This window comes from Mastomys coucha, chromosome X (genome assembly GCF_008632895.1).
Source record: "Mastomys coucha isolate ucsf_1 chromosome X, UCSF_Mcou_1, whole genome shotgun sequence".
Taxonomy (NCBI): Eukaryota; Metazoa; Chordata; class Mammalia; order Rodentia; family Muridae; genus Mastomys; species Mastomys coucha.
Window position 1 is genome coordinate 55,562,797 of NC_045030.1, and position 20,468 is coordinate 55,583,264.

Genomic DNA, 20,468 nt, shown 5'->3' on the forward strand with positions numbered 1-20,468 from the left:
GAAAAAAAGTCTGTATGGTGGTTTGAATGAGAATGTACTCTATAGACTCAGGTGTTTGAATACTTGGTCCCCACTTGGTGGCCCTGTTTGGAGGCTATTGTGCAACTTTAGATGGGACCTTGCTGAAGGAAGTATGTTACTGGGGAAACGTTTCAATCATTATGGATTCTCCCTATGAATCTGTAAGCCCAAATTAACTTTTCCTTCCTTATGTTGCCTTGATTCATGACATTTTATCACAGCAACAGAAAAGGAACTAATACAGAGTAACTTCTCCTAATCTAAAGTTACTGATGAGAACTATTTAACGACCTGTGTCTTTTGGGTTGTTTCCAGTTTATTGTTCAGATACAAAGGCATCCTTTCCCTTGAGAATGGGAAAGGATAAGATGGAAAGCTACTTTCCCCTGGAGGACAGGGGAGATTAAAAGAAATTGTAATCCCACCTTCCCCAGCCCTCCCAACCCCCTTCCCCGAGGACAGGGAGATCACTGAAAGGCAAATCACAAGGCAGTGAGATGCAACTTTTCACTTTAGAGGGTTTCAGTTAGGACTAAGCCCCAGAAAAGCCCATGGGGGGCCAATATCACATCGTTTAGCCTTTCCAACTTTCTACAAATCAACGGCTATTAAAATCAACTAAAGGCAAGTGGAGCGGGATGGTTTACTAGGTCTACACACAGTAGCATCCCTGCAGAGGAGTCATACACAATGTTAACCACATCATTGGCACAGTATTAGGGAACCTGATGAACAGAGGGCTACTTCATTCTCAATGTTTGACTTGGAGAAAATGGCTACATTTATCTGAGCTTTAGCTTCACCTAGAAAATAAATGCTTTGAGTCCTGCAAACTCTTGGGATAGAACTAGCCTTTCATTTGCACAAAATAATTGGAAATTATTTAGCTTTCAACTTGGCTTTTTGTTTAATGCTTGCTATGATCAGTATTTTTTTTTCTTCACAGACATTCCAAGACTTTCCAAGAATCTATATGGTTCAAAAAGAATGCAAATTATGAAAACAAACTTGGCCCTCCAGGGCACTTGACAGAGTGCTGAAGGAGAGCCAGCTGGGTGCTTCACCTCCTGAGCTTCTCTGGCCAAAACCTTGTGTGTGGTATGGTTGGGAGGAGATTCCTGAGCTCCTCCTGGGGATATCAGGGCACATGCTCAGGGCATCAGGAGCTTCTAAGATTGGCAGTGGGGGATGGATGTGGAATGTGATGCTAAAGAAAATAATTCCTCTGGAGAAGGAGAGACATGATGAGAGCTGTCTTCAACGATCTGGAGAGCCCTTCTGTGGAAGAATGCACTCCCCCTGAACTCTGGGAGTCCAGAGGATAGAGATGGAAACAGCAGGCAGAAGTTGTACAGATGCTGGGTCTAGCTCCATCTCAGAAAGACTTTGACAAATGTGATTCAATAAAGAAAGGGATTCTCCACTTCAGAGCAAACTCCCTGTGCATGTAGTACATGTGCATGTAGAGGTCCTGTGACTGTCTGCTAAAATACTACCAGAGATCTTACTGGCCAGACAGAGTGGTCTTTCTAAAGGTCCTTCATATTTTATAGTAACCTTTAGGAACAAGTGGAATATCACAGAATTAAAGAAATCTCAACACCATTAAGCTTCAAAATGAAAAAGTCTGATTATGTAGTGCAAACCACTTTGGAATTCGGGTTGTCATTTATTCTTCAAGCTTAAAGCCTTGTATGTGTCTTTTCTCTCATGTGACAAGGTAGGCAAGGCATGATTCTCCTCCACTGATTGAGAAAAAAAAAAAAAAAACCTCCTGAAATGCATAACTTCCTGGAGGCCTTAACTGAATTTGTATGGTGCATTTGAAGCAAAACAGCAGTTTCCAGAGTCACAGCCCAATACCAGTGACAACCCATACAATACAAAGCATGCTCTATTGCTTTGGGATAGAAGAGGCTCATTTGACCAATTTGGAAATCCTCTCACTGTGTTTAGATGAGTAGAAAATAGATTGTGAACTTCCCAAGTTCAAAGTCTATTTCCTACTGGGAAAATGAGACATCTGGTTCATAGTTAAATAAGATGGATCCTGAGGGATTGTTAACAATGAACTGCCTTTCTAATTCTGCCTTTTAGTAATTTAAACATGCATGCTTCAGAAACGAAGGACTGAATGCACAAAAACTTGAAGATGCTGTCGGATTGGTGAACAATGAGGAAATCTTAGAATAATGAGTGCAAGGGATGAAAAGGCTGACTGTCTCACCCTTTGCCTGCTTAGTTAGGTTCTATCAAACAAGAAGTACATATGGGTCTCAGCCCCTGTTGTGTCGATTAAGAGTTAACAGCAAAAAATGCCAAGAATAAGCTGGACTTTGCTAAAGTCCAAAATTCCGAATACAGAATTTTGAAGAAGACAGGATCCTATGGGCCAAACCTGTCTGGTAACTCAAAACTATAAGAGATGTCCATGGACCATACTATTAGCAATGAACCCCATCACCTTCTAGAAAATGGATGCAACTTCCGCTGTGCACACTGATGGTTACAATACAGAACTGAAGTGAGAGAGTCGGGTAAGGAGATACGTAAGGCACTTAGATACAACCTAGCTAAATTACTTGCTGTTAGCTGGATTTTAAGATTGGCCATCTGAGGGTAATCCATTCTGAATTAAAGCTATCTGAATTAAAGATGTGCCCACATCAAAAGACTTAAAATTACTGATCCAGTCTTTGTGAGCATGCCTCTATGTGGTTTATGTGTGATTGTGTTTATGTGTGTGTTGGTTGAGTGCTCATCAATGGAAACTTATAAACACAGCCTTTTACTGTCCATAAGTTATCTTGGTATCTCCCCACATGGAAAAGGGCTCATGAAGATACAAAATCAGGTTGTACCTAGTGGCCTTAAGAAATCAAATTCTTTTACAAATCTAAGGGAGCACAAATGATAATGGTTACAAGAATATAGTAACATTGCATATTTCAAAACAAAAATTGCACTAGAGGGCAGGGTCTGGAGGCATATACCTTTAATCCCAGCACTGGGGACACAGACAGACCTCTATGATTTCTAGACTGCCCTGGTTTACATAGTGAGTTCAAGACCAGCCACAGTAATATAGTGAGGCCCTTATTTAAAAGAAAATATTGCACTAAAGTTACCAAATATGGTGGTTCACAACTATGATCTTGGCATTCATGAAACTGAAGCAGGAGAATTATTATGAGTTCAAAGCAAGCCTGGGCTTCATGATGAAAGTAAGGTCAGTTTGTGCGAGTGCCTCGAAGGAAAAAAAGAAATTTGTCCTAGATCCTATAAAAGTTTCTGAAAAACAATCAAGCAATTAAGAAGGATGATCACAGGTTTTTAAAAGGCACTGCTAAAATGTAAACTGCAACTGTCTAAATATAAAATACTGTCATCAATTCCCCCGAGCCTGTTAGGCTCACTTAAAAGACCTCACTCTGAGTCCAGCCCCTCCAGAAGCAGAAAGCCACTAGACCAAAGGAACCAAAGCACCTAACCACAGGCCACCCTCTTTATTTAGTTCATACCTGGCCTATATAGAGTGAACAGATTTCTGACTATAGAGCTTCATGCCTATTTCATCACTTGTGCAAAGCCACCGTCCCTGGTCTTCTAAAGGAGACATTGTAGTGGCTATTCCTGGTTGTCAACTTGACTACATCTGGAATGAACTACAATCCAGAATTGGAATGCTCACCTGTGATCCTAATCTGGAGGCTGGGAGATACAAGTTTCTGACCTGGATCTTGGCATGGAGATCTTGAGACATAGTGGCTATGAATCCCAGAAGATTAAGACAGGGAGATCTCTGAGTTCAAGGTCATCTGGGATTAAAGGTGTGGTGGCACACACCTTTAATCTGGGCCACACCTTGTGCTGGAGACCTACATAAGAACTTTGGAAGAAGGAAGATTCACTCTCTCTTCTTCGCCTGCTTGCCTCATGGGACTGAGCAACTGCTAGAACTATGGACTTCCATTCACAGCTGCTGCTGACCATTGTTGGGAGTTGGACTACAGACTGTAAGTCATCAATAACTTCTCTTACTATATAGAGACTGCCATAAGTTCTGTGACTCTAGAGAACCCTAACTAATACAGACATACTACTAGTGAGAAAACTCCTTGGGCATGAGATTCACGTGCTGCATTGTGTGAGGTCCCCAATGGTACAGGAAAGAGCTGGGTGGAAAGGAAAGAGGTCAGGAAATCAGATGGGAACATGAGGCCTAGGGTAAATCCATCTCTGCCTTCATATATCTGAATCAAATTCATCAAGAATTTTTTAATTTAGTGGTCCTATAGTGGTGTATACCTTTAGCGAGGGTACGTATACCTATACGAGGGTACGAGGAAGTTCAAGGACAGCCTAACTGCAGAGTGATTTCCTGGCCAGCCAGGGCTACAAAGACAGGACCCTATCTCAAAAGAATGTTTTGAATGTGACTCGGGGATTCCAAGTCATTCAAATATATGTTTCACTAGACACAGTAGGAATAGGCAACATACTTTTCCTTCTTTGTTTTGTTTTAAAGATAAGGTCCCACTCTGTTACCTAGGCTAGTCTTGAACTCTCAACAATCCTTCTGCCTCCAACCTTTTCAGTGCTGGGATTATATGTGAAGACTATTATAGCCAGCTCAACAACACGGTATTAAACTGTTTGCTTAATTTCTTGTAGATCTTTAAACATATGATTGTTGGAATTCCCTTCCTCCATTTATCCTGGACCCCACATCCATTGGGGGCAGGTTTGTCTGCCATGGTATCTGCTCGATATGGAATCTGTTGTACGAAGGTGGTGAGATGCTGCTCTCATTCAGGTCCACACTTCGATTTGAATGTAAATGTGATTACGTTAAGTCCTACCTATGTCCCCAACATGAAACAGTGAAGATGCCTATAGTCTGAGTTAAGCATCTCATGCTGCAAGAGTTCCCTTCCACTTCCTAGAGATACATAAATACCCATTATAATACAAGGGGAGCTTTGATTGGTTTTGCCTGGGGCGGGGGTAGGGAAGGACAGGCAGAGAACATCTGGATCTCTTGCTCATGCTTTCTTTTGTTTTTGTTGCTGTTGAACATCAAACCCAGGGTTTAACGCACGCCACCACTGACATACACTTTCAGCCCTTCAATCCCCACATTTTGATAATTAAGTCAATCCTTTCACTTAAGGTCATTGTTGCTTCCCTGGCTCCTTTCCCTCTTGTCCACAGGCTTCAAACAGATGGATCTCACTACAACTTAACTTGCTTCTGAGCAACTCTACTAAGGGTTGGGCCCATGCAGAACGTTTGTATTTTCGTTTTCTTTTAGTTTTATAGTTAATCTCTCATTTACCCAACTACCACAAATTATGCTATCCAGTGCCTCACGTTTGGAGAAAATCCCAGGGATCAGCATAGCTGTGTGCAGCGGCTAAGCCTCACCCCGAGAAAAACCACCTTCTTGATCACAGCAGCCTCCCTCCTGGGACAGGTGGTTACTAAGGGAGGTTTTAGAGATGCTAAGAGGTGCATACTGACAGAGAGGAGCAGATTCCCCAGGGTACAGATAGGCAGGCCCATTGGCAAGCCGGACAGACACCAGACACAGCTTGGTTGCAGCCCAGTGCCCAGCCCATGTTTAGTATAAAGCAAATATGGATTGAATGGAAAACATTAACAAAGTAATCACTAAAGGAGGGAATACAGTGATGAAAAAGAGGATGGAGTATTTGGACTCAGTGCTAGAGGTGCCTGGGAGCTATTGAAAACCCTTGAGCAGAACAGTGATTTGGTAGATGAAGTACTTCAGGGATATATGCTTCATTTAGAGACAGAGATAGAGATAGAGATGGGGGGGAGGGAGAGAGAGAGGGAGAGGGAGAGGGAGAGGGAGAGAAAGGCCTTACCATTCCCTTCTTTTCTCCCCTGTTTCCTGCAATATGAGCCTAGCTGTTCCTATGTTTCTCAAGCAGGGAGCTCTCAAAACTAAAGGAAAAATGGTTATTGTGACTTGTCACTCAGTTTCTCCTGTATCACATTTTGTATTTGCTCCATACTGCAGTGCCCAGACCTGGGGCCAAGTGCCATATGCCACCTACCAGACTTTACAGGATTGAGAGTGCCATAGGCCTTAGCCTTAGCACTGTGAGGGCTAGGAACTGCTCATCAGAGTAAGAGGTACGTTTATAGGCAGACATGCTTCACCACGACAGATGTTTTTTTTTTTTCTCCCTTGCCATCTGAATCGCTGAATGCATTTCATATCAACTGCTGGATTTGTAGAGCTATAATAGTCCCACAGGACCAATCTGTAAACACACAACTAATTCCAATAGGAATCTTCCACTAGTGCCTTAAATTGTCAAGAGCTCCCTGCCCAATTGCCCCAAGCTAATAGACTTGGCATACCTTTCAGTATTTGCACTGGAGCATTCACATTGCTTGGGCAGAAGGAGATAGAAACAGATGTGTGTGTTGGCAGCTAAGTGAACCCCGCAGGTGGTTTTGAAGACACACAACATGGCTTCCGGTCTCTCAGCCCCCATGAACTCTCACTGATGAAATATTGGCAATGGAAGTGGGGCAGTCATTGTCTTCGGTTGTGTACCCACTGCTGAACCCACCAGGCTGCGATGCATAGCTCCAAACTCATGGTCACACAGATGGTCCTGCTTAAATTCAGTGTGTCACAGAATGAAGCAAATCCACATCCATGTGAGACTGGGATTTGCAAGGCAGAGTGGACATTGACAGGGCTGGGAGGAGATAACAGGAAGTGATGGGGGAGCAATCAGAGTGAATCACATGTATGTAAGACAAAGAACACATTTAGTCAGTATAAAAAAAAAACAACAAAAAGAATGGTTCCCCTTTAATTGAGCCCTGTCTGCATGCCAGCTGTAGATGCCAACAGCCTTCCTATTTGCGGCCTCCCTGGGAGGTAAGGATTTTCACCATGGCATTTTTCTTTTCAGAAAAGGAAGTTTGAAGCTACTAAAATCAGAAAGATGAGGACCAGGACTCAGATCCCAAATCAGACCAACCCCCAATGCTGGTGTTTCCAACTATAGCTTAAGTCACTGAACTTTGGTGTCCCCATGCACAAAACACCTACCTCCACTGTAGTCTACTATGAACTTTTGGAATGAACAAGTTAATGTAAAAGTACTCAACTTCATTAAAGTAAGTCAGACTGCAAGAGAGTCTGTCTCAAACACAAAACAAAACAGAGCGTGTTCATGATTCCTGGTCATGCATAAATGTATGTCTTCTCACCCCAAAGGCGCTTTACCGTGGCAGAGACCCATCTTTATCTTTCTGGGTTACCTCATATTAGCTCCCTGTCTAGGGGGTGGACTGAAGTGGTCTCCCAGGTAGAAGCTTCTGGTTTGAAACCATCCTTCCAGTTTAGTGTGTACGGGCTAGCTTGCTTATGTCATAGGCAGGTGTCTTTTGTCTCGCATCCTTATGACTTCTACCATCACTGTGACATATTAAGCAACTTTGGTTTTTCGCTCTGACCCTTTTTCCCTTACTGCCTACCATGGTCTAGCTTCTGCTTCAAGATCATACATTTGTGTTTATGCCTCTGGCTTATTTCCCTTTCATGCTGTCTTCCAAATTCATCTGTGCTGTCAAAAAAATGGTAAGAGATGGCAAGCTTTCCTTCCTTTTTAAGGCTGAGCTGTATTCTATCCCACACGTAGCCTCAGATTTTTGCTGTCGATTCATCCATCATCTGAACTCTCCCCTACTAGGCCTTCATACATTCTACAGTTTCTAGACCTGGTTTTCTCCCTCAGGTTAAAGGGTTAAAATGAATGAGCATAAATACTCTTGCTGGTAATACAGATGTGCTTCCTCTTTTTTTCACACTTTCTAATTCTTGAAATTGTCCTTAGAACTTAGGTTTCCAAAAGGATCTCTTAGAGAACAACACACACACACACACACACACACACACTCACATGAGGGAGTGAGAAAGAACAGGGAAGGAAATGAAAGGGATGGTTTGAGTTAACGTAAGTAAAGAACAAAAGTCAGAATCCAACTGACTGTTCTCCATGTGCCATTGTAATTCAAAGCAAAGATCTGGCCCAGTCCAAGAGAGGAGATTGCAGTATTCTGAGCGGGCACACAGCCAGAGCTGAGCTCACCAGACACAGCCACCACACCCACAGAACTTGGAAGCCCATAAGGAACACAACTGCATTGAGCCAGCTGCAGCCATTTGGTCTAGGTGTGCGTTCGTGCCTTTACAGGTATTTCTCAGCCTGAATGTGAAATTCATGTCCAAGTCACCTCTGCTTTCAGAGCCAATCCAGGGTGAGAAAAGCTGTCACTTTCCCATGAAAATCTGGAATTGTTTGCATAAATTAGTAGCACACTCAGACTGAATTCAAGTGGTGCCTTAGGCCCAGGGTCTTGGGAAATCTGGGAGAGTGGTATTTTGTGAACCAGAGTTCACTTACAACATGAAACGCATAAAAATTCCATGCTGGCTCATTTTTGTGTCAACTTGACCCAAGCCAGAGTCCTCTGAAAGGAGGAAACAACAACTGAGAAAATGCCTCCATAAGATCGAGCTGGAAGCAAGCCTGAAGGACGTTTTCTCAATTTGTGATTGACATGGGAGGGCCCAGCCCATTGTGTTCGTATCACCCCTAGGCTGGTAATTTTGTAAGAAAGCAAGCTGAGCAAGCCATGAGAGGCAAGCCAGTAAGCAGTACCCTTCTTGCCTTCAGGATCCTACCCAGCTTGATTTCTTGCCCTGGCTTCCTTCAGTGGTAAAGACCTGAGAGTTATAAAATTAAATAAACCCTTTCCTCCCCAATTTGCTTTTGATTATGGTGTTTTATCACAGCATTAGAAACCCTAAGACATAGTCAGAATGTAGAGGAGGATGTGTTAGCAAAGTTAAGAGAACTCCAGACCATGGATGATGGATCACAGAGGTGGAGCTGGGTACAGCACTGGCTGAGCAGCTTTTTTCTCAGATGTGATCACCTGGAAAAGGCTGGCATTGGCTCCTTTGTTTCCTCTTCCACAATCCATCTGTGGATTGCAAGGTCCAGCTGAGTTTCTCTACTTCCCACCTTGCTTCTGCCTAAGTCTTCCATGTTTGAGCAACTCATCTATGATAAGATCATTTACTACCTTCTGCTGCTGCTGCTGAAGTTGCCTACAACTGCTTACACCAATAACAGCTGGGTTGCAGCTCAGAGGCTAGAGTGCCTGCATAGAGTACATGTACACGAAGTGCTGGCTTTCGTCTCCTTATGCTGGGTGTAGTAGTGCCTGCCTTGAATTGACTAGAGATGTAGACAAGAGAATCAAAAGTTCAGTATCAGCCTCAACTATAGTAAGTTTGAAGAAAGCCTAGGCTGCATGAGGGTTCTCTAGAGAAATAGAATTGATATAATGAATATATGTAAATAAATATATATGGACTTTATCAGAATGACTTACAAGCTGTGGTCCAGCTAGTCTAACAATGACCATCTACCAACAGGAAGTCCAAGAATCCAATATTTGTTCATTCCACAATGCCAGATGTGTCAGCTGATCTTCAATATATGCTAGAATTCCCAAAGAAGTATGCTGTACAGTCCCATCACAAAAAAAAAGTACTATTGACTCTTTCCTGGGATGTGAATAAATGGATGTCTTCTCATCTCATTCATTCACTAAAGTCTGCTAAAAAAAAAAAACAGTTATGATACATTCAAAGTAGTTTACAATAGGCTTCAAGGTATCGAGACCCATTGTCTTAGAATGATTTTTATTGTTCACAGAATATCTGCACAGTTCTACATAAAGAAAGTCATTAATGCCTGTTAAATGAAGAAATGAACAAAGGGCGAAATGACTAAATGAACTGACTAAATGAATTGTTCAGTCCATGTAGTTTATACCCTTTGCCTTATGCTGAGAGCAAAAATGTAAGCTTCTATCCTTCCCTGAACATATTAGGCTAAAAAAAAAATACATTAAATGGAAAAATAGGAACCAATGTCCATTGTGCAGGAGTGTCAAACAAGGAACTCAAGAAACTCATGAGTCTGCCGAGTTCTTTCTCTGTGACACACTCTGTAAAACTTTCATATAACCATACAGATAATGATGCCCTTGCATCTTTTTCTTTTTGGGATTATAATATGACATCAGTTCCCCCTTCCCCTTCTTCATTCAAACACTCCCATTTCCCCCTTTCTTGCTTGCCTTTAAATTCTTGGCCCCCTTGCCTTTAATTGCACACACACCCTGCTCATTTCGTGTTTTTTGGGCTGGCTATTTGGTGTTGGATAACCATTCGGTGTACCTTTCCCTGGGGAAGACTCTTTCTCTTGCTCTCAGCTTTCCTTACTTGCCTGTAGTTCTTTGAGTAGGGTTGAATTTTCCCCCTTCCATGTTACATGTCAGCTTGTGTTTAGGTAGCCATGTTGGTGACTGTAGTTCTTTGTGTAGGGTTGAATTTTCCCCCCTTCCATGTTACATGTCAGCTTGTGTTTAGGTAGCCATGTTGGTGACTGTAGTTCTTTGTGTAGGGTTGAATTTTCCCCCTTCCATGTCTATTGGTGTCCTTCTTGTTCAGCTTGTGTTTAGGTAGCCATGTTGGTGAGATTTTATGGGTGTTGCCTCTGAAATTTCAAGGAAACACAATTTCACAGCAAACTCCTTGTTCTTTTGGCATTATTTGACCTTTTTGACCCCTCTTCTACAATGATTCCTGAGCTTTAGGTGCAAGAGTTATGTTATAGATGTACCAGTCTGGACTGGGCTCCACAACTCTGTATTTTGATTGGTTGTGGTTTTCCACAATGGTTTCCATCTGTTGCAAAGTTTCCTTGATGAAGGATGATATCTACACTGTGGGTATGAAGGTGACTATTTAGAAAATAGTTAGGAATTATGCTGCTTTTAGCAAAGTGGTGGCTGTAGATTCTCCTCCAAGATCTTCACTAGTCCTGGGTAGCTGGCTAGGTTTCCAGTACTAGATATAATTTCCCTTTTGTTGAGCAGGTCTTAAGCCCAGTTGGAGAGCTGTTCGTTAATGACAAGGTATGTATGCAAACTACTGTACCTTGTGGTTTATCTTGCCTATTAGTCATTGTTGTGGTTCATCATAACTGGGTAGGACTATTGGTTGCTCCTCTCCTTTGGAAACTTGCATGGCTCCTTCTAGTACCATGAAAGCTAGTCCTCAGAGACAAGGTTTTCAGCTTAAATTCAGATCAAAGGCCTCAGGGCTTTGTGTCCAATGTGCATGGTGTCTTCAGCAATAGGACTGACTTTCCACATCTGAGGAACAACCCAGAGCAAGAGCAATATGGCCTTTAATGCTTTGTGGGTTTCTTGCACAACCCTGGCCAACAACCTAAAGAGGACATGAGGTTTTTGGTGGGTAGACCATGGCCCTTAGCTTTTTGATGTCCGTCTATATTCACTTCACAAGCATTTTATTGAGCAATTTTACTGTCTTCATCAGAGGTATTGACTTGTAGTTTTCTGGTTTTGTTCTGCCTTTACCTTTACATTAGGAATCTTCTTTGATCACATTCTACCTGATATGGTGATGTGAGTGATCTCTCACTTAACTCAGAGGTCATTGATTTGCCTAGTCTAGTTAGCTAGCTTGCTAGCCAGTTTATCAGGGATGCTCTGTCTCTGACTCCCATTGCCTGGGATTACAGGTAGGTTGCCATGCCTGCCCAGGATTTACATGAATCCTGAAGATCATCCTGTTCTTACACCTGCACAGCGAACACCATGTCCACTGACCCATCTCTCCAACCATCCAGGACTCCTTTTAAAACCTTACTTTCACAGATAAGAAAACTGGAGCTCAAAAATGTAAGTATCTAATCTAAGACCCTAATCTTATAAGTCATTGTCTGGCTTGATCAACCACATACATTCATTCATAGGGTGAGAAGCTGTGTAACTGACCCTAGGTAGTTAAAACACTAAGGGAGAGATGACTGGCTGAGAGCACCAAATGGTTGCAGAATGGAATAATGGAAACCTTGAAACGGTCCCAACTAGTGTTTGACCCATTTCTCTCAAGGAAGCACCCATGTCCACACTTTAAGCATGGCAGCTACCTCTTACTAAAATGTCTCTTTCCCCAACAGGCCCCTCTGCCGTCCATGCCCCATGCTCCATTTCCTCTCCAATAAGTGGGGTTCTTTCCTCTTGCTGCTTTGAAGAGGATATGAAAAATAAGCAGGTGTCAGTGGACTCAGTGGGAAGCTGGCTTGATGAAATGTGAAGGATCCAGGTTCTACTGGAGGTTTGCACTTGTATGGATGTTGACAAAATTCTTACAAACCCTGGGCCAAAAGGCAGCAAATGAACCATATCTGCCCTGTGATCAGTCCCAGCAGTTTAAAAAGAAAGTGCCAGTTGAAAGCCAGCCTGGTAAACACTAACAAAGTCACTCATAGCAGCCCTTTTGTGACTGGTCCCAGCAGCAAGTGTAAGCAATATAGCAATCACTCCTTCCTGCCATTAATTGGGAGGTTTTTTCCTTCCTCTTGTTCTGTAGGAGTAATTCCTTCCTTTGAGCTCTGAGGGAGGGGGTGCGGATGTCCTCTCTGAGGCCTTCCCTAATTTCATGCTCCTTCACTCTTAGAAGAGATGGGTAATAGAGGTGGTCATATCAGAAGAGGACCGCGTGTATGTGTGTTATATGTACACATTTGCATGCCTGCGCAGGTGTATGTTCATGCTTGTATGTAGAGGGCAGTGATGCTGGATGTCTTAATCTATCATTTTGTTACCAAATTGGGAGCTAGCCTGGAAGCCAGCACTCTCCAGAAATCTCCTATCTTTGACCCCTATCTTTGTGGCAAAGCTAGGGTTGTAGGCCGAACCCAAGTCTAACTACAAAAAAAGCCATGTTTTTTTCCCATGTGACAGTGTTAAGCTTACCAGGCCCCACTATTCCACAGTCACTTTGAGTATATCTACCTGCCCCCTGGTCCAGCCAAGTGTCCTACAGCTCCCTCCCCACCTATACAACAATGCACATGGACTACCCACAATCCTATCTCAGCACAAACATTCCAACTCGGTTCCTCTTTCTGCAGCCCCACTCCAAACACCTTATCTCAGGATCCACAGCTCTGCCCTGCACTTCTCCCTACTCTACCACTATCAGCTTTGCCCTGGTTCATCTGATACCCCTGAGAGCTCCTTACAACTCCTTCCTCAGAACTCCCAGGTCTACCCAGCTCCTCCAGTAGACACTTCAACTCTACCTCGGAGATCTTGTTGTATCAGGATTCAAAGCAAAATTCCCTCAAACTTTCTAGGTCCCTTCCTGCCACTACGACCTTGTGTACTAGGTCAGTATTCATGGACTGTCTTCAACTCCTACCTCACACTCCAGCTACGACCTCTCTTTGATACTCTACACATCTGCCTCCCTGGGTCAGGGTTCACTGTGGTGCCTCTACTTCCTACCTCAGAACTCACAGTCCAGCTCCCTTCCTTCCTCAGCCCTTCCAGTTCTACATCATTACTCCCAGCCCCACTCACATCCTATCTTTGCTATCCCCACATCCCTGTCCAGAAACGTCAGTAGTTAGTGTCCTACCCTGACTTTTATGTCACCACTCAAAGCCCCACCCCTACATTACCTCAACATTCCAGCCAGGGCTTTTGGACCCCAGCTGTTCGAAACACTCATTGTCCTGTCTTGCTCCTTCCACAGCCCCACCTCCCAACTCATTACATCGGGCCCACGGCTCTCCCAACTCATTACATCAGCTCTCCTCTGCACCTTTTCCAGAACTTTCAACAAGTCCTCATCACTCTCAACACTGCCCTTGCATGGTTTCACCTGACTCTTTAAGTCTTCTGATGCTTTTTCTCAATTCTCTTTTCTTCCCAGCTCTGTACTACATACAGACCTTGCCCCAGCACTGAATGATCGGAGCTCATCAGAGTCTGTTGAGTCCAACATAATTTCCTAGAGTCCAATTCAGACTACTGCATGCACAGATAAATGGCTTTCCAGTCCTTGATGCAGAAGGGGTGGCATTGGGCCTGCTTGACTGAGTATGTATTGGTTTCACACATTGGGGCCTTGGGTATATACTTAAGTGTAGGTGCATGAACATGTGTCCAATTATACCTCTTGCATAAGAGATGTCAGAGCTTGGGTAAAAGCATTAAAGATTATGCCTGGGAAGACTATTCACCTGGGGTTGGGGGCAGGCCCAGGAATCCACATCAGCAGTGGTACCATGTGAGCCTGAACTCGGCCATTTGTGCTCATCCATGGCTCTGGATATTCTGTCACTTGAGTGTGGGAGCCATACAACTAGAAATCTGGCTGGAAAGCCTGGAGGTGGAAGAGGGCTTGCCTGTGGTCAAAGACTGAGTGATTCCTAGAGTTAAGTTTCTGGGATACACAGAAAGAGAAGAAAAAGATAAACCCTTGGCCCAGAGCCTGTGATTCTGAACCTGCATAAACCTACTTCTATCTGCATATAGTTCTGTCTGCTGTGTGACTCAGTATTCATGCAGGACTGGCCAGAGGCCACCCTTGCCAACCCAAGCCTCCTGCCAGACTTTTACATCCTCTCTCTTAAGTGTGAGTGCAGACAGGTAAAAAGCTTCAGTGTTTCTTCACATAAACCAGGCCATCTTTACCCTGAGTTTATGAATGCACCAAGACACAAGATTTTAAGGACTGCAGGTCTGTGGTGTGTGATATAATGCCTTATATGGTTTACATTAAGGGCAATGGGATTCAATGCACCAAACCCTTCCCTGCTCCTATATCTGATGTCTTTAGTCTGGTTAGATGTCATTTTTCTCCTGTTAGATCCTGCCTTTTTTGGAGACTATCTCAATCCGCTCAATGAAGATATTTTCTGACCTGCTGATGGATGCCTCATGTGGTCCAGAAGCAAGTCAAGGGTGAGGCAATCATTGTTTCTCAAGAAATCTGTTTTCATATCTCTTCTGGCAAGCTAAGAGTATTGGTGGCAGTGACATAGACAAGCATGAAAAGCACAGGAATGAAGAATGTCCCTCTGTGCTAGTGCCAATTCATGAAGCTATAAAGCCCCCTGCCTAGGCCTAGGGGTTGCTCTCTCCTGTGTATTCCCCTTGGGAATGGTGACCTCTGTCATCACTGACCACACGTTGTCCTCTTAATTACTTTTCTCTACAAGCCTCTATCCTATCCTGCTAGTTCCCCCCCCCCCCACTGCACGCAAAATTCCATAGACAGATACCAATTATCTCAATGTCAGACATTTGCATTGATCCTTTCACCATGTGGGTACCTATTAGACCTGTGCAAGCAAAGACATTGGATCATCAAGTTCAGTGGAGTTACAGGTAACTCGGAACATGGCTTAGAGTCTGAGCTGGGCTGGGATGTGTTCCTGTCCTGCCCCAGGGAATCTGAGGCAGGTAAGCCTTTCTAGTTCTTCCTCCCGACAGCTTTATGTTGGGTTTGCCCTAAAATGAGTGAGACTGTGAGTTGTGTTGGTGTTCTCTGCTGAGTCCCTACTAGAACTGGGCCGTCAGCAATCACAATGTTCATAAAGATAGCAACAATACTTTAAACAGGGTAGTGGACAATGACTCTTAAGGAGATTCAGGCCTTGCCCTGGCCGGGGTGCAGATTTGACAGAGCAGGGACAGATGCTCCCTGCAAGTGTGAGGAACCTACTGCTGACAGCTTAGGAAGGAGTCCTTAGGATCTGTTTTAGTGTGAGCTACAGAATATGTCTTGAGCCTCCCCCCAAAACAGCAGTCCTCCTAAAGCCCACCAGGGTAGCTGGGCTGAGGTGCATAGGCCAGGGTTCTTCAGAATGGAGTAGTTACTGCTTCATTCGAGGCCTCTGTTACTGTTTGGGGTTCTAGAGCTAAAGTCAGGAGAGAGAGTCTGTTCATGGCATTGGTCTGTGTGTGCATGATTGTGTGCACACTGCAATGCCTATGACAGGCAGCAAGGACACTGAGTGACTGGAGTGGCTCTAAGAACGTGGTCCCTTAAAGGGGAGGATGTGACCACTGTGGGCTTGGAGGAAGGGGCAGATATGGTACAAAATCAGCAGCTAAATAACAACCCTGTCAACTCAGTATTGCAGTGCAGACTCTAAAGCCAAGGCAATATCGAGCCACCTTTGCCTTGCAGAGTGCAGCCCACTGTATGTGTTCCCAGACCCATGCAGACCGCTATGCTCTCAGGAAAGGGATGACCATGAGGACTTCCCCTCTGCTTTGCCTCTCTGGCCTTGAAGATACAGCCCCAAGCACCTTGGCATGTATGGAAATAATAATAATAATAATAATAAAACTACCAGGAAATGACCTCTGTGCTCAAGCTTAATTTGGTCCTAGTCTTGTTGGGATAGTTGAGATATATAGTGCTGCCTGTCTGCCCCTACACCCCCACAGACACACACCATGAATGCTTCCTCATGCTGATATTTCAGTCAAAACTCATGTAGTAGATGGACAGCATCCAAGAGACAAGGTGCCAGCCAGGGGCCAGGCACTGAGCAGACATCAATGCCCTGGCAAATCTGTGAAGAAAAGGAAACATGGAGAAGCTCAACAATGGACAGTCCTTCTACAGTGCAAGAGCTCTGTGGAGAGGTTCCCACACACACACACACACCCTCCCCCCACCCCCCATCCCAGCAAGGAGGAGTGAGTCTCACCCAGCTATTTATCTTAAAAATCCTAACTACAACTCTGATTCCTTATGGTGGGTTAAGAAGTTTTAGGTGGTGGACATTTTGTAGCAACATTTTACAGGTTCTTTTACAATGTTTCTAAAGTCTCTCTTCGTCATGTGTCAGGCAATTTCCCACCCCCAAGTGATGAGAGGAGGGGCCTATGTGTCAGGGGTCAGAGGAGAGTACTGTTCATCAGATAGGCAGCTAGGCAGCTAGTTTGAAGTGTGTTTATACAGGGCTAATGGATGCTTGGTAGGGACCCTCAGCTGCTGCCCAGAAACTTCCTGTCAATATCTACTAGAGGTGGGGACCCAGGAAAATGGAATCTCCTGCTCTGAGACACCTCAGTAGTGTGAGGTGACACCACTAGGTCAGTAACCTCACCCTTCTGCACTCTGATGTTGAGGGCATAAAAATGCTGCTGCTCTCCATGAGAGGGCTAGGCTGATGACCCAAGTGTGTGGAAGGGTAGGCTTGGGAACAGTGCCGAGGGTTAGATAGCATCTCACACAGACTCTACACTCCTGTTTAAGATGTTAATTTACTATGTGTCTTCTGAGATGAACTTTTGTCTGGGGCGCTTACAGGGATGTTGCTCTTTTTATATGTTCTCAATGGCTTTGCGGAGTGGTTACCTGCAGGTGTCGTTTTGTTGGTAAATGGCTCAGGCGTAATGTCATCTTCCTTGGCCATCAGTTGTATTCTGGACTCCGAAGCACTAAATATCCCACAAGATAGTCCAGACTGCCTATCCTTCCAGGACAGGTGCCCCACAAGTTGTGGCCACTGACTGAATGCTAGCCTCAGTAGTGAAAAAATCATCAAAATCATCATCCTCTTTGTTAGTCACATGATGTCACATAGCCCACAGCCCAGTCTGGAGAAGGAGCCTTGTCCGCCTTCCCACAGTTCCTCATCCCCCCTGTCTCCAAGAGGATGTCTCCCTACCCCCAGCCAGGTCGTCCCACTCCCTGGGGCCTCAAGTCTCTGGAGAGTTAGATGTGTCCTCTCCCACTGAGGCCAGACCAGGCAGTGAATACAAATATGCAACTAGGGTGGCAGGTAAGATGGGAGGACCCTCTACAAAGTACAGGAGACTTGGGAAGTGAGAGATTCTCAGAACTCAAAGAGAGGGACCTTGGACAAAATGCCCTACACTGGGAGAGAGGGACCTTGTACAGCAAACATTCTTAAGACTGAGAATGGTATATTGTTTTAGCCTTACTACGCAAAATACCCAGTGTTCCTGTAAGGGCAGTTTCTCAATGCAGTGATTTTTATTTTGCTCCCATGTTTGGCAGCCTTTGGTGAGGCTTACATATCTTGACAGAACTAGCTGCTCATAGTTCAAAGAAGGAAGGAAAAGAGAAATAGTGGGCTGAGGCCCCACAATCCCTTTCTTTAAAATTCCCATGCTTTAAAAATATAAGGATTATGTCACCTTTTAGTTTAAATATTTATGTTTGTACCCATAGGCAAATGCCACTCTCATCCTTAATCTAGAAGCTTCTCCTTGCTGTAAATGTCAGCTGAATATAGAGGCTCAGCTGATCAAGATGCCCAGAATAAAATAATGGTTGAATGCTCAGCCCTAAACAGGACATTTATACCATCCCATCTAAACCTCTGTGGATAAGGTCAGGGACGTTGAGGAAGAGGCAGCAGGAAAATGCCAGGGCCAGATGATGATGTGAAATGCTATCTTCAGCTTCTTATTTGACACAAACAAGGTCTCAGAGCAGCTGTGGTGGTTTGTCTGCATTGAGCATGTGTGAGACTGGACCTATAAGCAGCCAATCTTGAGCTGGAGAAGGAGGGGCTCATGGGGCTTGACTTAGTTGGCTTTGCTGCTGTTGTGATGAACCAACATGCAAAAGAGCTACTTGGGGAGGAAAGGGCTTACTTGGGCTTCCACTGTTCATCTCTGAAGGAAGATAGGACAGGAACTCAAGCAAGGCAGGAACCTGGAGGTGGGCACTGATGCAGAGGCCACGAAGGAGTGCTGCTTACTGGCTTACTGTCCTGTAAATTCAAAAAATAAGTTAAATATTTGCCTTATTTAGGATTTTTATTGCTGTGACGAAACACCATGACCAAGGCAACTTGGGGAGGAAAGGGTTTGTTCAGCTTGCATTTCTAGGGCACTGTTTATCATTGAAGGAAGTCAGGACAGGAACTCAAACAGGGCGGGAACCTGGAGGCAGGAGCTGATGGAGGAGGCGATGGAAGAATCCTACTTGCTGGCTTGATGTCCTTGGCCTGCTCATCCTGCTTTCTTATAGAAGAACTCAGGACCACCTGGCACCACATCAATGGAATAGGCCCTGGCCCCATCAATCACCAATTAAGAAAATGCCTTACTTCCTAGTCTTATGGTGGCATTTTCTCAATTAATATATTCCCTCCTTTCAGATAACTCTGGCTTTGTGTGCCAGGTTCACATTAGCTAGCCAGTACAACTTCTTTACTTTAAGAGGGAAGAACCAGGCCACAGTCACAATCTAAACAAAACAAAACCAAATTCGACCTGTGTAAATAACTCCGTTTCCAATGACTGGGATCTACACAACAATCTTCTGGGAACATCCAAAAGGCCTGGGTCATCCCTCTGGTTCTGTGCATGGCAGCACACACAGCTTGCATGGCTCCACTCCACCCCTGCTGCTGCCCTTGGCAGTCATCTCGTGCTATCTCCAAGAAGCTGGGGTCTCTTGCTGCAACTAAGCTGCACTTTCACCACTAATAGACTCTCCTGGCCTCTCTTTAATGACTCCAGTCCTGTCACAGAGTGCCAAGCCTCCACTGCTCTCCAGATTCACCTTCAAATCCAGTGACGACACCTGGGTGATTCTTACACTACCAAATTCAGTTGTCAGCCTACAGTGGAGCCTTGGCCACCTCTGGAACAGAGCTTCTGTGTGCTAATGCTGTTATACATCCCAGAAAGGTTTACCTCAGTGAGATGCTGGTGTCTTCTTGACCCCCACTAATTTCTTAGTTCCAGCAAACCACCATTGATTATCCCAGTATAGGAAAGGTTTCAATTTAGTGCTTCTTGTCTCCTGTTAATCATAACCAATTTATCTGCTCCAGCTAGCCATTAGCACAGATTCTTAATGAAAGTATACAAAGAGTCTTTAAGCATCTCTCTGCTCACTGGCACCTCATAAGGCAGGTCTCCATCCTCTGCATTGCTCTCAGCATTCTTACCTTTCAAGCTCCCTCAGAACAGCTCACTAAGCTTAGAAAGCTCGGTGGCTTTTTTTTCCTAGCCAAATTTCCCAAGTCCTCCCACAATCCTCCCCACTCCTGGGACCCACTTCTGTCTTGGTTAGGGTTGCTACTGCAGAGACGGAACAGTATGGCCACAAAAAAATTTGCTTGAGGAATGTCTTTATTTGGCTGATACTTCTATATCATAGTCCATTATCCAAGGAAGTCAAGACAGAAACTCAAAACAGGGCAGGAACCTGGACACAAGAGCTGATGCAGAGGCCACAGAGGCAGATCTCTGGCTTGCTCTCTATGTCTTGCTCCTCTTGCTTTCCTATGAAACCCAGGACCACCAAGCCAGATGTGGCATCACCCACAATGGACTAGGCCCTCCCCCATCAACCACTAACTAAGAAAATGCCCTACTGGCTTGCCTGCAGCAGGATCTCATGGAGGCATATTCTCATTTGAGGTTCCCTCATCTCAGCCTTTGTCAAGTTGAGATAAAACCAGTCAGAACAGGAACCTACTTCTCCCTGC

At 44.4% G+C, this 20,468-nt stretch overlaps 1 long non-coding RNA gene and 1 other non-coding gene across 3 annotated transcripts in view; both read right to left on the minus strand.

Moving 5' to 3' along the window:
* LOC116092521 overlaps positions 1 to 17,508 on the minus strand; it is a 20,954-nt gene extending 3,446 nt beyond the window's left edge. Inside the window, exons 1-2 of one of the 2 annotated variants that reach the window (XR_004119298.1) lie at positions 17,351 to 17,508; positions 16,440 to 16,559 (exon numbers count right to left, since the gene is read on the minus strand). This is a non-coding gene — a long non-coding RNA (uncharacterized LOC116092521). Of the gene's footprint in view, positions 1 to 16,353; positions 16,560 to 17,350 lie in introns of those variants that run through there. The other variant, XR_004119296.1, reaches the window with a different exon arrangement.
* Positions 5,340 to 5,499, minus strand: LOC116095507. Its single transcript, XR_004120621.1, has one exon. It is a non-coding gene; the product is annotated as a U1 spliceosomal RNA (small nuclear RNA).
* Positions 17,509 to 20,468: the final 2,960 nt, after the last annotated feature.